The sequence below is a fragment of the Prionailurus bengalensis genome, chromosome B3 (assembly GCF_016509475.1).
Source record: "Prionailurus bengalensis isolate Pbe53 chromosome B3, Fcat_Pben_1.1_paternal_pri, whole genome shotgun sequence".
NCBI lineage: Eukaryota > Metazoa > Chordata > Mammalia > Carnivora > Felidae > Prionailurus > Prionailurus bengalensis.
Window position 1 is genome coordinate 130,597,738 of NC_057355.1, and position 16,727 is coordinate 130,614,464.

General features: G+C 35.6%; 1 long non-coding RNA gene across 1 annotated transcript in view; it reads left to right on the top strand.

Annotated features, from left to right (window-relative positions):
• Positions 1-6,203: 6,203 nt before the first annotated feature.
• LOC122467977 overlaps positions 6,204-16,727 on the top strand; it is a 122,335-nt gene continuing 111,811 nt past the window's right edge. Inside the window, exon 1 of the long non-coding RNA XR_006293118.1 lies at positions 6,204-6,345. This is a non-coding gene — a long non-coding RNA (uncharacterized LOC122467977). The remainder of the gene's footprint in view (positions 6,346-16,727) is intronic.

Sequence of the window (16,727 nt, forward strand, 5' to 3'; positions counted from 1 at the left end):
TGTCAGAATGGCTAAAATCGAAAGCACAATAAATAAGTGTTGGTGAGGATGTGGAGAAAAAGGAAACCTCTTGCACTGTTGGTGGGAATGCAAACTGGTGTAGCTACTGTGGAAATGTTTGGGCGTTCTTGAAAAAGTTAAAAATAGAACTACCTATGATCCAGGAATCACACTACTGGGTATTTACCCTCCCCTCCCAAGAAAAAAGACACTAATTCAAAAGAAGACATGCACTCCTATGTTTATGTCAGCATTATTTACAATAATCAAATCATGGAAGCAGTCCATTATCCAACAATAGATGGAATGGATGAAGAAGAAGAATGAAATCTTGCCATTTGCAAGGACGTGGATAGAGTTAGAGAGTATACTGCTAACTGGAAAAAAACAGTCTGAGAAAGACAAATATGGTATGATTTTACTCATAATGGGAATTTAAGAAACAAAGGAAACAATGGATGCCTGGGTAGCTCAATAGGTTAAGTATCCAACTTCAGCAGGTCATGATCTCAGGGTTCATGAGTTCGAGCCCCAAATTGGGCTCTCTCCTGTCAGCACAGAGTCCACTTCAGGTCCTCTCTGTTTCCCTCTCTCCCTTGTGCCTCCCCACCTCTTGCGCGCTCTCTCTCTCTCTCTCTCTCTCTCTCTCTCTCTCTTTCTCAGAACTAAGGAAACATTAAAAAAATAAACAAAACAAATGAGCAAAGGAATGAGAGAGAGAGAGAGAGAGAAAGAGAGAAACCAAGAAACAAGACTCTTAAGTTAAGAAAACAAATTAATGATTACCAGAGGGTAGGTGGGTGGGGGGATGGGGATGGGTGAGATAGGTGATGGGGATTTAGGAGGACATTTGTCATGATCAGAACTAGATGATGTATGGAATTGTTGAGTCACTATATTGTATACCTGAAACTAATATAGCACTGTATATTGGCTATACTGGAATTAAAATTAAATTCTTAAAAAGGACAAAAAACTCTGTATCGAGATATCATGTTATACTTGTTAGTAAGGTAATTTCAAAAAACACAAGGATGTGGTGAAGATGTGGAAAAATTGGAGCCCTTGTGCACTGTGGATGGGAATGGAAAATGTTGCAACCACTATGGAAGACAGTTTGGAGGTTCCTCAAAAAACAGCAACAATAAAATCGAACTACTGTGTAATCCAGCAATCCTATTTCTGGGTATTTATCCAAACAAACTGAAATCAGGATCTCAATGATATATTTTTACTCCCCTATTCATTGTCTTTTATTCCCAATGGCCAAGATGTAGAAACAATCTAAGTGTACATCAGTGGATGAATGATAGCTAAAGAATATATAAATAATATATATATATATATAATGTGTATATATATATATATATGTACGTATATATATGTGTATATATACACAAAAACACACACACACAACAGTATAATTTAGTCTGATAAAAGAATGAAATCCTGTCATACGTAACAACATAGATAAATTTTGAGGACATTATGTAAGCTATGTGAAATAAACTGTTATAGAGTTACAAGCACTGTCTAATTCCTCTTATATGAAGTATCTAAAGTAGTCAAACTCATAGAAATGGAAAAATAGTGGTTTCCAGGGAGCTGAGGGGAGGTAGAAATGAGTAATTTCTATTCAATGGATATGAAATTTCAGTTATGCATGATGCAAAAGTTCTAGAAATTTGATATGCACCATTGCACTTCTAGTTAAAAACACTGGTCTGCAGACTTAAAAATTTGTGAAGAAGGTAGACCTTATGATATGTGCTTTTAAATTCAATAAAATAAATGTTAAAAATGATTGATAGATTCATTGCTAAAGACCATTTCACCATCTGTGTATAAGATTCTCCCCACCCTCAAACTGAGATTCATAATATCTAGAGGTTGTATTCTGCATTTTAAAATAAAATAGGCATTGGTTTTCTATTTACAATTGGCTTGGCCATCTAATTGGTTGTATTTTCTTTAGAGAAATGTGCAGTTTAATAACCATTACCTTGATAGCTCATCTCTTGTAGTGCAGTTTCATTGCATCTCTGTGGTTTTCTAGACTTTTCTCAGGTTTATGATGCAAACATCCTTTCTTCCATAGCTTTTTAGTCAAGGATGAAATTTTCATTATTTCCAGTGAGAGATAGGCTTGGCAGCAACTGAGGCTTACATTGTTTATTATGTTTTTAATGTCATTACTATTATTAGTAGTAAGCATTGATTAAAAGCCCATTGTGCAGTAAACTCAGTGGGATATTGAAAACTGGCATCCTTTGACAGGAAGCTTCCATCCTTTAAAAACATAATAAACCCCTCCCCCTAAAAAAAAATATATATATATATGTATATAGTGCTACTTACATTTGCCTCCTGGAACTATAAAACTCAAGACTTGGAGGAAAGTTAGTTGTCAGCTAATCCAAAGTCCCTGGGTGGGTTTAAGTTCCTGTACAACATCCCTTTGCTGCAACAGTTTCTGAGCTTTTCCAGGAAGCAAGATCCATTATTAGATATTTCTAAGTGTTATAGAGTCCTTTCTTTTCTTGAGATAAAACCTAGGATAATTTATCTAAGACAGGGTTATGGTCGAGATAACCTCTGAATATTAGGGCCATTATTTTGAACACAGGACAGGAAATATTTTTATCTGGTTCTCCCTGTGCAGAGGGGGAAAGTCCTGTAATGAGATTAGCAATAGATTGCTGGGGGGCCATTCAGCATGAGGCCTATGGAAGGCCCAGGAGACATCTTTGTGATGGCCATTCTGTAGTCTACAGCTGGTGTTTATTTCCTGGTCAGGATGGGAGAGAGGAGAAAACCGAGCATGTAAGAGTGACTGTATTTCCTGTGTGTAAACCCCCAACTAATCACTAAGTTTTTACATAGTGTCAGTTTTATCGAGAGGATATTTAAGTGTGCATCTATGATTTTTAAAAGATTAATGTACATTTGTTAGAAAGTGAATTCCTAGGAAATAATTATTTGGATTTTGTATTAGTTTTCTAGGCCTGACATAACAAAATACGACAAATTGGGTAGCTTAAACAATAGAAGTTTATTGTCTCATAGTTCTGGAAGCTAGAAGTCCAAGGTCAGAACAGTGGCAAGGCTGGTTCCTTCTGAGGGCTGTGATAGAGAATCTGTTCCATGCCTGTCTTCTAGCTTCTGGTGATTTGCTGGAATTTTTAGCATTCTTTGGCTAATAGATGAGACACCAAGATCTCTGTGTTCATATTCACATAGTGTTTTCCCTGTGTGTTTATTTGTGTCCAAATTTCCCCTTTTTGTCATATTGGGTTAAGAATCTATCCTACTCCATCATGACTTTATATTATCTAATTACATCGGCATCAAAACTATTTCCAAATAGTTTTACATTCTGAGGTAGTGAAGGGGTTAAGACCACCATACGAATTTTTGGAGGACACAATTCAACCTATAACAGGTATGTAAGTAATATCTTGAATCCTTAAAGAAAAAAAAAACTAATCCATGAGCCATTGGGATCCTTGAAAACCCAAATAGATGGTAAAGAATTCCAAATAAAATCATGAATACAAGCAAAATCCCATATAAATACAGTTGCATAACCATACAAATAATTGAACAAGTGCCAGAATTAAACTTTCCTATAAAATGATCTTGAATTCTCTGATGCAAGAAAGCCCACCTTGTGGCTTTAACTTTAATCTGTGCAGGATCTATGCAAAAGAAAGTTGTTTTTTGTTTTTTGATTTTTGTTTTTTTAAATAAAGATCACTGAGTTCAGTTTTAATGATATAAAGGAATAAGTAGTGCAGATAATCAAAACAACAAATAATCAGAATATCAAAATACCATTTCTGATAGAATGGCAACATATTTATCTTCCAATATATGGGTTGCTTAGCTTGTTTTTGTGTTACAGGAATTTTCCAGGGGCAGTATATGGAGGTGGAAAATGTATGGTTATACCTTTTCCTCACTATATACCGTGGATCTTACTATTCTACCTTTGAATTTATAATGTACAGATGTAGCATTCTCATGTAAAGTAGAAAGAATAAGTTAACTCATAATATCATGTGATAATCCACAGATTTTGTTCATGAAATATTAGTATTATTTTTAATTTTCCCCCTCCAGGCATTACTCCCACTCTCTTCACTAAGAATGTGATTGACCATGGCCCTAACACACACTGGCTTGGGAGAAAGGGTGAAAATTATTTGTAAAGTTATGTTTGCTGAAGAAAATGTACAAGTGAACTCAACATGGGTGTACATAAGATTTGGTAAACAAAATTAATACTTTCTTATATTTATTTTCTATAGTATCCGGTATATAAATTTGTTGTAAATGAGGATAACATACAAAGAAAGTTTTTTTTTGTTTTTTTTTTTTGAGAGAGAGAGAGGGAGCAAGTCAGCGAGGGGCAGAGTGAGAGAGAGAATCCAAGGAAGGGCAGAGGGTGAGAGAGAGAGAGAAAGAGACAGAGAGAAGCGAGGCTCTTGGTTTTACCCGAAGTGAGGCTCGAGCTCACCCAATGTGGGACTCTAACTCATGAGCCGTGAGATCCTGACCTGAGCCAAAGTCAGATGCTTAAGGGCTGAGTCACCCTGGCATCTCAAAGAAATAAATCTTGAAAGTCAAACCTAGACTCTTCACAGCACACTTACCTACAGAAAGATCTGCTTTCTTTGGCTAGACCTCACAGCTCCATAAAACCTTAAGACTTCTAGAACTTAGGCCTTTTTTGGGATTTACATATTTGTACTAGCAGAATCATTTCAAAAGTTTCTGATAATCAAACTTGGTGGGAGTAAAAAAAAATAGAAATGTTCCTTCTTCATAGTGGCTTAATAAGACTAGCAAGACAGTGTATTTAACGCTTTCAAGACAACGTAAGACAAAATAAAACTTGTTAAGTCCTGTCCCCAAAAGCGTCAATCTACAAAATTTGCTGTGTATCTGGTTACTAGCCCTGTTGAGATCAGCTTTGGTTTCCAAGAATCTAATGATTATACTTAGCTCAAATGTATAATCTGGGGAAGAATGAGAAATATACATTTCTAGAAAAAAAGGATATTTCCTCGGTAATATGGGAGTGTGCATCTTTTGTTTACAATAAGATTCTTTTTTACATCTTACATTTATTAACTGAGTTTTAATATAATCAGAATTTCATTAAAGAGTTAATGTCTTTGCACAATAAAAAAGGACACATTCTCTGAATACTTGTGCCTGCCATTTTGTTTTTGTGGCTAAGCCCTGTGGAAAGGTCATTAGCAAATACCTTGCTTGCAATTACAGTATTAGCTTCAACTTATTTTTGTGGATGAGCTCTTATCTTAACTCCATGCTCCTTTTAGAATTGTCCCATAAGGTCAGGCAGCCGTCTCCATGCCTTAAAAATGAAAATTAAAAAAAATATATATTTGTTGATCACATGTAACGAAGCAGACAAAAGTAGTCAAGAAAATTAAAAATTAAGCATGAACTTTTCAAATAACATATATGACTTATTCATGGGACTTCAACTTTAAAAATGTATCTTAGTTTTGCTTCTTATATGGCACATTGAAATATTGTAAGATCGTACTTTCCATATTGATCATATTTTATCATATCGATTTCTTCACTTTGTCATCGTTTGTTTTTCTTGTTAAAATATTATTTTTTAACAAGTCTAACTGAAAAATGGAAGCTACTTCATTAAGTTGTGTATGCAAATGCAATTACAAGTACTATGTCCAGAGACATGAGAACATTCATTTTCTCTTGGTATTCAGATTTGTTTATATACTAAACATAGCAGGTGTGGGTATACAACCTCAAACCTGTGGTTCTTAACTCCCAAAGCCGGGAAAACAAGTGTTGGTGGGTGTTTTTTTTATAAACTCTTTCATGGCAAAACCTGACCTCATGTGAATCAATCTGGTTGTAAAACCTGCGGACATTCCCACTTAGTATATGAGCAGTCAAATGTTTCACATTCTGATTATTGGCCTCTTGGAGAGGTTTCAGGTAGATGTACTGTATTACCTTTCCAAACTTGAACATTCTGAATTCCTAAACCAATCTGGCCCCAGGGATTTCTAGTTAGGAATTGTGGGCCTGTGTTTTCTCTCTTTTGTAGAGAAACTTATACAACTTCATAAATGTCACAAAGGTACTCAACATCTTGTGATTTTCTTTGTGTGCTTTTGTTTTCCTTCTGTAGGTATGGAGCTGACATCGTCATTGACCCATTTTGTGGGTAGAGAGACGGATACACTTTGAAAGACAGAAACTATTTTTTTTCCTAGAAGAGGATTTATAGGATGACAATAAACTCAGAAGAGATTCCCCCTCACACATACTCATATGGTAAGTCAGAGGGTCTATCAATAATCTTGGTAATAATTTCAGTGGGATTGTTCTTCATTGTTGCTGGTGATGGCTATGGGTATTGTGATCACGTGGGTTGTTGGAATAATTCATTTGTGACAGACAAAATAACTCATTAAGCACTAGTGTCTTTACGGCTTGGAAACATAATTCATTCTGCCATGGTGATGCATAGGTACGGGAGGCTGGGATGCTACAGGGTCAGATGAGATTTTGGCCTTTAAGATTGAAAAGTTCTATGTTAGACGAAGCAGGTCTCCCGGGAGACAGTTTCATTATATCTCCAATGTTAGTGACATTTCTCTGATAGACAAAATTTTCATTTTCCTTGTTTCATTCCATCGGTCCCAGCTATGTCCCTGTGCACTACTCTAAATAATTCAATATTTTAGCTCTTAGTAAAGGGCTCCTTTCAATTCCATTTCCTGCTCCCACATTATCCAATAAAACCTTCGGCTTAAATTTGCTATTCTTTAATATCCTTTAATTTTATACTCTGGACCTCAGTCTATGATTCATCGGCCCTTTACTATCGTGAGTTTCCCTAACATTTATGGTCAGAACTACTTAATGAGAATAATAATACATTTTTACACAATAGTTTAATCAAATGCAGCAATTTGTATCTCTTTTTGCTGAAAGTTCTATGGGGTTACAGTTTTTTTCCCTGCCAAATGCCAGCTGCTTTCCAGTTGCCACAAAGACAAATAAAAACCAATAAAAATGATGACTTTATAATAATTAAAAGCCAAAAAGTAGCTGGATTTTCCCCCATTTAATAGTTGTAAACACCAAACCGATTTTCTGGTCTATAATTAGCTGACAGTTGACATTTTGTTATTTTCTTTGTTTTCCTTGCCTGATTTTTAAATCACTATTTTTATCACAAATCCTCAAGCATCTTATTTAGAAAACTTCAAACTCAATCTCCTAATACTGTTGCTATGTTATTCTCTTACTCCGTTTTCATTTATTTTAATGGTGTTAAGGGATTTTTTTTTGAAAATTACCTCCACCCACCTGCCCCCATTATTTTTTGTACGTTCTGCCTAGCAAAATGACTTGCAAGATGGGAGAGCGAACGTTACATGAATTCTCCTTCAAAGAAAACTTGCCCAATTGGGAGGAAAACAGATATAAAACCTTATAAAGGATAACGTGCCCTAAGGCAGGGGTGAATATACAGGGGTGGAGAGAGGCCACGAGATACGAACAGATGAGAGTGTGAACTAGTGCAGACCTCCAAATACAAATCAACAAGGTCTCACTTTAAATTCTCTTACTTGCAAACTGATTAAGATTGGAGTCAGTTCTGGGATATGTCGTGGATTAAATGTGACCACAAAATAGTTTCCACTTCTCCCCTCAAAACATGGATACCGCGGCACCTGGGTGGCTCAGTCAGTTGAGCCTCTGACTCGACTCGATTTCGGCTCAGACCATGAGAGACAACCACAAAAAACCCATGGAGACTATTTTTTATGCCCTTGAATCTGGGCTGGCTTTGAACCTTGCTTTGATGAACAGAATGTGGCGAAGTGATATTGTGGTGGCTCTGAGTCTAACCCTCAAAAAGCCTTGACAGCTTTCGTTCTAATCCTCTTGAAAAACTGAAGCTACCATTTGCCGAACCCCAGGCCAGCCATCTCGAGGATAAGAGACCAGGCTACGAAAGGGGTCCTGCAGAAAGACAATGACACCCCTCGGGACTATGACGGCCAACTTGGTCCTCAGAGTCCCAGATGAGCTGCCGGATGCCAGCGGTCATGTGAGTGACCCCAGGCAAGAGGAGCAGAAGAATAGCCCAGCTGGGACCAGACTCACGGGCAAACAAATTTATTTGAGTTTTAAACCACTAAGTTTTGTGGTGGTTTTGTTAGTGAAACCAAAGTTAACCGAGAAAGAAGGCAATGGACATGTAGATGAGGCAAGGGGCCCTGGGTGTATTGGAGGAAATGATTTTAAACTGTTTTCTGTGATAACACAGTGTTGACAGTTGCTCTGGAGGTAAACACTAGGCCGGCTGTAAAGTTAAAATGCCACAATCACAATTAAGTCATGTGCCACCATTAAGCTCTTTGTGCTGTAAGTGGTAGCTTGTGTCTACAACCTTTGACCCTTCCATTTAAAAGGTTATTAAAACTTGCGCAGAAAACGAAGACAACAAAATGACTGCCCTTGCTACGTGAGAAAAACGAGATACTGACGATACACATTTTGCCATTTGTTTAACTGAAATTTTATTTGCATCAAAACAATATATGTACAAAAACTTTTTTCACTCCTCCTCACTACTGGTTTCCATTTTTTTTTTTAATTTTGTTTGTTTATTTTGAGAGAGAGAGATAATTACAAGCAGGCACTGCTGTCAGGAACCTTGAGATCATGACCTGAACCATGGTTTCCACTTCTCAAAGCCAATCGCTTTCAAGTCTTTTTGCTCTTTCCTGGATATTTACTTTCACGTTTTCAAACAACATGCTTATAAATAATACATTTTGATATTCAATTTTGGATATTTTCCTCTTGATTTCCTACTGTGGGTGTGAAGGACTTAGCATTTACACATACATTATGACTTTAACCATACTTCCCCTCTACTCTTTTTCTTCATATATTACTTTGTGTTTAATTAATATCCAGCATTAAATTATGATTATGCCATAAATATTCTTCAAAGTAAAACTACACAATGTGCACTTTTTCACTTGTGATCTTTTTTATTTTCTCCCAAGTTAATAATTGCTTCCATTATTCATTTTCTTTGTCTTCAATGTCCCCATTGCTAATGTAATACCAAATTCTCCTCTGTACTTGTAAAACTTGTCACAAAATGATAAAATACATTTGGAAATCAACAAATTGAATATTTTTCCTTGTAGAAAAAAAAAAGCAACTTTGACTTCTATCTCCCTGCTGAAATTGAACTTGTCTTCTTCTCAAGGCCAACAGGTATTCCAGACTTTGAAGTCCCGTTAATCACAATCCCAGAAATTCTTTTTGCTCTCTGCCAGGTGGGGCTCATTTTTCCTAGATCCTCGTTCTTTTTTCTCTTTCTTGGATCAATGCCTTATTTTGTTGAGCCTGTTCTCCAGTAAGTTCATCACAAAGGATGAATGTAAACAGAGTCACTTTGGTATAGAAATCCAGAAGTTCCATACACCCCGAAGTCTGTGTGGATGGTGACACCCAGAGATGAGCAGTGCCTGGTTGGCAAAGCTCTATCAGCAGGATAGACGTTCAGGAAAAGTTTTTGGAGACACTGCCTGAGATTATTTTAAATCTCGGCTCACATTTGGTTGTTGCTTTTTACTGGGTATGCTACTATGGAACACAGATCATTTTCCCTCAGAATTTTGAAAGCAGTGCTTCAAAGTGATCCAACTTCTGGTGTTGATGTTTTCTGAGCTGAAAATACGTTTTTTTTCTGCAAACGTTTAGAAGCTGTTACCCTCACTTTTCTAAGATCTCTAGTGGTGGAACCTAACATAGGTCACTTTTTATTTATTTTACTGAGCTTACTGTAGGTCCTTTCTGTTTGCATCTTTATGACCTTGCAAATATGGAAAATTCTATTTATGTGTTTGTTTGAGGTGGAATTTTTCCTCTCCATTTTCCAAACTTTTCTAGTGCCCTTCTTAATCACTATTTTGGGCTTATTCTCTTATTTGCATGTCTTTGTCTCCAAATTCATATCTCCTTTTGTATCTCCTATATCATTTTTCACAAAGCTTTTTAAACTTATTTTCCCAATGTCTATTGTCTTTTTAAAAATTTTTGCTGTCCTATTTTTAATTTCTAACAGCTTATTCTTATTATACTAATGCTTTTTCAAAAAACATTGTGTTCTTCAGTTGATGAGATATTTTTATTTCTTTCTGAATATTAATTATAGTATTTTCATATATTTTTTCTGCTCCAGGCATTGTCTCTCTCTCTCTCTCATGCTCTTTTTTTTTTAAAGTTCCCTTATTTTGTAGCTTGCTTTGTTTTCTTTCATTTTAGAAGCTTTCCATAAGCACCTCATAATCCTTGGACAGATTTCATTTCTAAGAGAGTGGTCTCAAAAAACTAAAAGATAGATATGGATGGATCTGGCATGTCAATTGGTAGGAAGATAAGAGTGAAAAATGTGGCATTTCTTATTGAAGGACACCCATATGTCCTTGTCTATAGATCTTCTACAAATTTTGATCCATTTCAGAGTTTTGGGTGTGGATTTAAAGTTTACCTCTATCTTGTAGAGGCTTGAATTTCAGCTTTGAATTATTTTCTAACCATTTCATTATCTGTTCTCCAGTTTGCAACATTTCACTGATATCTCCCAATGACCAAATTATCCTCTCTCATTCATTCTATGTATGTATGTGGGTTTACGCTTCTGAAAACAAATCATTCATTTTTCATGGAGGTTCTGGGAGAGACTGAAGATTTACATATTTAATCAATCTATATATGTTACTAACCATGTTTTGATAGTTTTATTTTTGCTCAGATTAATATTTTTAAAAATACTGTTGGCAGGCAATACATTCAAAAGGTATAGAATTAAAAAGTTGCAAGTTAGAAAATGTCTCATTTTCACTCCTGAATTAGCTATTGGGTTTCACTTCCCTGAGGCACCCGTTGTTTTCAGTTTCTTATATAATCTTCTAAATATATAATACACATTCTACTGCCCTTGATTTTTAGCACTGATCAGTAAGAATTGAGGAGCCTATCCAATCAATACATGTGGAAGTGTACCATTATGCTATTCCAACATTGAATGTTGCATTGAAGGGATGTACCATCATGGATGTACACATATATCTATCCATACATTGATGGGTATTTCAGATATTTCCTTTTTTTTTTTTTGATATAGCAAATAATGCTTGAATTATATGGCATTCCACCAGCATTGAGTGAGACTAGTCATTCCAAAACCATTGTCAATACTGGGCTTACAGTTTTTTCAAGTTTTGATAATTTTTTTTTTAATTTTGTTTTTCAACGTTTATTTATTTTTGAGACAGAGAGAGTCAGAGCATGAACGAGGGAGGGTCAGAGAGAGAGGGAGACACAGAATCAGAAGCAGGCTCCAGGTTCTGAGCGGTCAGCACAGAGCTTGACGCGGGGATCGAACTCACGGACCGTGAGATCGTGACCTGGCTGAAGTCGGACGCTTAACCGACTGCGCCACCCAGGTGCCCCTCAAGTTTTGATAATTTGATAGCTGAAAATTACATTTCATTATAGCTTATGTTTGCATCTGTCTTTTTATGAAGAAGGATGAGTAGCTTTTCATATTTTTAAAATCCATTGCTTAACCTTTTCTCTGATGTGTCAGTTCACATTTGTTGCCCATTTTTCTCTTTAATTTTAGACCAATTTATTCGTGATATCAGTGGACTCTCCATGTATCAAAGCATTGTGATATGAGCTGCAAATTTCAGTTTTTAATATTGTTTATGTAATATTTATGCTTTGCAGAATTTTTTTCTATTTTGATAGAGTTGAATGTGTAAGTCTTTTCATTTATGGAATCTGGATTACTATCTTTTGTATATGTCAACAGCTTCCTCACTCAAAAGTGTTAAATTTTTCTACATATTATTCTAATCCATTATGCTGGCTTTTTTTTTCTTTGTGGAAATAATTTGGGTGTGAGATATGATATAGAAATTCAATCGTTACTGCTGATGGTTACTACTTTTCCCAAAACCATTTTGAATCATCCATCTGCTCTGTCACTGATTTGAAATCTCATCACTATCACATACTGAATTCCCATGTGTGCTTTGATACATTTCTTGGACGTCTTGTTTTGTGCCATTGTTCTGTTTGCTAATTTTTCAAATGATGACATTTCATTTGAATCATTTCTGCTTTCGAGGAAATTTCCATGACTGTGAATTAAGTTTTTCTCTCAATATTCTTCAAGTTCAGAATTTGCCCATCTCTTCTTTCTTATTTACTCATGTATTTGTATAATGGGTAGAGGAAACTTGTTATTTTATACAAAGAAATTTTGTTGGTATATTTCTTTGGATTCATTTATGTAAGATTTAATAGGGAAACTGTATTGTGTGAACCATCCTCTACACACCGTGGTTTATCTTAGCATTTGTTCAGGTTTTTGTGTCTTTTAATAGCATTATATATATTTCTTAATATACAGACTATATATTTCTTCTTAAGCTTATTACCAGTTACTTTATTATTTCTGATTCTATTATAGGAGCACTTTAATCTTTCTCAGTGATTGTTGCCTATTCATCACATCTAACTTTTTCCACATATCAACTTTCCTTCAATCCACCAAATACATTATATTAGCATATGTAGTGTTTTCCCCAAAATTATATTTATTCTATTGTTATTCTCTGGTTGCTAACTTTCCCAACAATGTTTTGACATAACTCTTTGATCGAACTAAATTAATGTTAAGAACGTTGTGATAGTTCGAGGGCCTGACTTTAAGGACATTAACTTTTTTGATGGAGAGAAAGTTATCAAACAGGTAACATAAACAGACACATACTTGACATAGATCCATTTCCTTTTATTATTTCACAAAAAACTTTATTCTTTTGAATGTGCTCATGTGTTTTTTTTTTCCATTATTGATTCCAAAACACTTCCTCCAAGTTTCTTGAGAGAAGGATTTATATTTTCTGATTCTTTATCTTCTCTCTTACTCCTCATAATTTAATTCTGTGCAAAATTCAATCATCCATGTGATGGAGAGTACACCTTTTCAGTTAGGTGTTGGATTAGGTGAAAATTGTGATTGTGATTTGTTATTCTGTATAGGTTTTTTTTTCCTTTCTTGGTTCTTGTATCTCTCAGCACTCAGTTCTATCTGTTAACTTCATCCTTGAGGAAGCATCAGAAAGATGATCATTAGAGATATACTGAAAGTGAACACATGTCATGCCAGAGAGGAAATAATGAGAAATGAATTAGAAATCTTCATATTCTGAACATATTTGCTCTTAGTTGATAAAGAAGCTCCCTATGAAAATCACAATTATTCTTTGTAAGGTACCTAAGGGAGGGAAGGCTTATTTTTTGCTTTTGGTGCATCATCACCACCTAGGATAAGTGTCTTGGACCCAACAGGAACTCAACAAGTCCTACTTGTGATTGAGTTCATTTCCAATTATTGGGTTGTGATTATGCTGCTCAATAGAGGTTGGGGATTCTTTTACAATTAAGCATGTGCCCTAAGGAAATCAGGGCCCTGAGTCCAGGAGAAAGGAAAATTCAGAAGGAAACTGGGTAAACTAAGTAAGTTCATTATCAGTCTGCAGGGTTTTCTATTATTCAAGAAACAGCATCTTCGGCAGTCATCAAGTATCTGCTCATCACGGTCAGGAAATAGATGGTAAGGAGAAAAACTTTATCAGAATCGGGAGATAGTAATTTCCAAGTCAAATGTTCTTTTAAGTACTGTCCCAGGCGTCATTCTGGGCCAGTATATGTGTCGAACATCCACAGAATTCCTTAAAGTTCTTGAAAATATTGGTAATTATTAATGTTATTATAAAAGTAATTACTGTTATAATCACCACTGTTGGGCATTTAACATATGACAGGGTCCTAATCACTTTACATAACTTTTACAAAACCCCTCATGAATTATTATTTCCATTTTAATAGAAGAGAAATCTGAGACAGTATATAACTTGCTTGAGGTCACAGGGATAATAAATGGCAGAGCCATGACCTGAAGCCCAGGCTGTCTGATCATAACACTCAGGCTCTTCAGCACTAAGGAATTCTGCACCATAAAAATAAGTCTCTGATGAGGAAAATTATGGTTACCAGAAAGGAGGGGGATGGAGGGATGGATGAAATAAGTGATGGAGATTAAAGAGTGCACTTGTCGTGATGAACACCAGGTGACGATGTATGGAATTGTTGAATCACTATATCATACGTCTGAAACTAATAAAGCACTGGATATTACCCGAAATTGAAATTAAAAAGGTAAAAAAATAAATTTCTGATAGTTTATATTTTTTCCTCAGTTTTTCTCAGCTCAGACATCACCTTGCATTACAGAATTTTCCCACAGGTGGAAAACTAAACTCCCCCGTCTTTCAAGCTCTATCCTTCTCACAAAAGAACCCCTTGGAGTTTTGTATCAAACTGATGCTGGAAAGGTGGTTTCAAAAAGTATTAGAACTATTGGAATTGATCAGTAATCCCCAGAAGTTTTAGCTCTCGGATGCAGAGGCATCTCAAATCCTACAACTTAGCTCTCTATAAATAAGGAATGATGAGTGTCTCAGAGTATGGGGAAAAGTACCAGAACTGCATAGTGGTTTCTGAGAAGAGGAGTATTCAGTCTGAGAAAAAGAGCAGAAGCTTTTAAATGCTCTGCTCTGTGCTCTAGTCAGGATCCCCGTATTGCCTTCATTATTTATGAATTACTAGATTCTTAATATTTGTATACTTTTATAAACCATCACCCTTCTAATTCTCCTTGAATTATTTTATTATCTCTCTCTGTGTATATATTCTTACTGCTCAAATTTCCTTCTGTTTTCTTTTAAAGAAACAATAATTATGCTCTTTATTCCCCAAACATCTGCTTAATACTAAGAATCCTGGGTTTTCATGAAGAAAGAAAAAGTAGCTGTTAAGTTTTATGCACACAGGTGACTTCTTTGATAGGCCCTGGGCTATTGTACTGCTTTGTCTTTAAGGGAAAGAAATTACTACAGCTTGAAGCTTTCTAATATCACTGATGCCTAGAAAGTGTTAATCTGCAATTAGTCAAGTAAGCACTATTTCTGGAACATTGAACATTCCTGTTTGGTAGTTTGACAATCTGTCTGTTGAAAAGGGAAGACAGTCTTTTAAGAACACTATTTGTAGTCACTGGTAACATTGATTATCTACATTTGCCCGTGCCTGGAAAAAGGAAAATCATTGTGAATGACTCAGATTGCATATAAATATGTTAATAAATATGCTTGACAATGTTTCAATATATTATTTCCCTTGTACTTGGAAGAAAATTATCTGCCAAACCAAGAAAGAGGATAAATGACATGTACAACACAGATTAGTTCTTTCTTTTTATCTTTGTCTTTATCTTTATCCATCCTTTATTCCCATTGAAAGTTCACATGTCTACTCTGCCAGCAACTTCCCCGTGCATGTTCATAGCAGTTTTAGCCTCCCTGACACTCCCAAATGGCTCTGAAAATTGCTGTGAAAAGGAGATTTGCCCATTTCCTGAGAACCAGAATGACTCAGAATCTGAGCACATGTGGGAACAGTTGAGCCTCTGGATTCTCTGAACAGTTTCCCATTTCTGATAAGGTATTCTCTTTATACATGCATGAGATTCTCTCCCAGATAACAATCCATGAAGGAAGTAAAAGAAGAAAGGGGCAATTTGGATCCATAGTGATACTCTTCTAGCAGTATTTGACGCACCCGGACCTGGGAAGAAGGCTGAAACTGCATTAGTTTGTGGCAAATGCGAATTAGCATCTTTCCATATCAAGTTGTTCACATTTTTTGATATCATAGTGGACAATAGGTACTCAGAGTATTTATCACTGCACTTATCCCGCTCTGAAAGAAAACTCTAATGCCCTTGGGGAGAGCTTCCATTACCAAGATATCCAATATTCATCTTGCCCTAAATGCAACCTCTAAAGATAGAGCCCTATTTAAATAATCAATTTTTTTAATCACCCCACCCAGCAATGACTGGAAATGACTCCAGAGAAAGGAGGAATAAGGTAATCAACTTGGAAAAAAAGTCCTTTTTATCTTCAGCTTGAAAATTCTTTTTTTCTCTCTCATCATTTATGTTTGCCAGTACACACTGTAAGCGAACATGCATCAGTACATAACACCCACTGAATTGAATTGTGGATCAAATCAAATCCCTCTATGTGGGATTCATATTTGTTTAGCAAAAAAAACCACAACAACAACAAAAAAACCCAGAAACACAAAAAACAAGTCAATTAAAGAGCATTGAATTATAAAAGGCAATTTGTAATGTAGGTTAATATCCATAATTTTTTTAAATAGCCAAGTCCATTTTGCCTTGAGAGGAGAATGGTTTTGAGTGGGTTCTCATTGTTGGATGTAGGTCAAAGAGTGGAAATTGCCTCGTGGTGCTAAAAAGTTGAAAATGAAAAAGAGTTTGGGAAATGAACTAGTTATCCTGACATTACAAAAAGTCCAAATTCACGGTGAAATAAACAATGTTGGGGGCTTGAAAGACCTCCTTTTTTTTTTTTTTTTTTTACAAAATGTGAATTACCTTAGTTTGTTATTCTTTATTGATCAAGACACTTGGCAATAATGGCATTCTACTTCATTATGGTGCTGTGTAGAGAAAA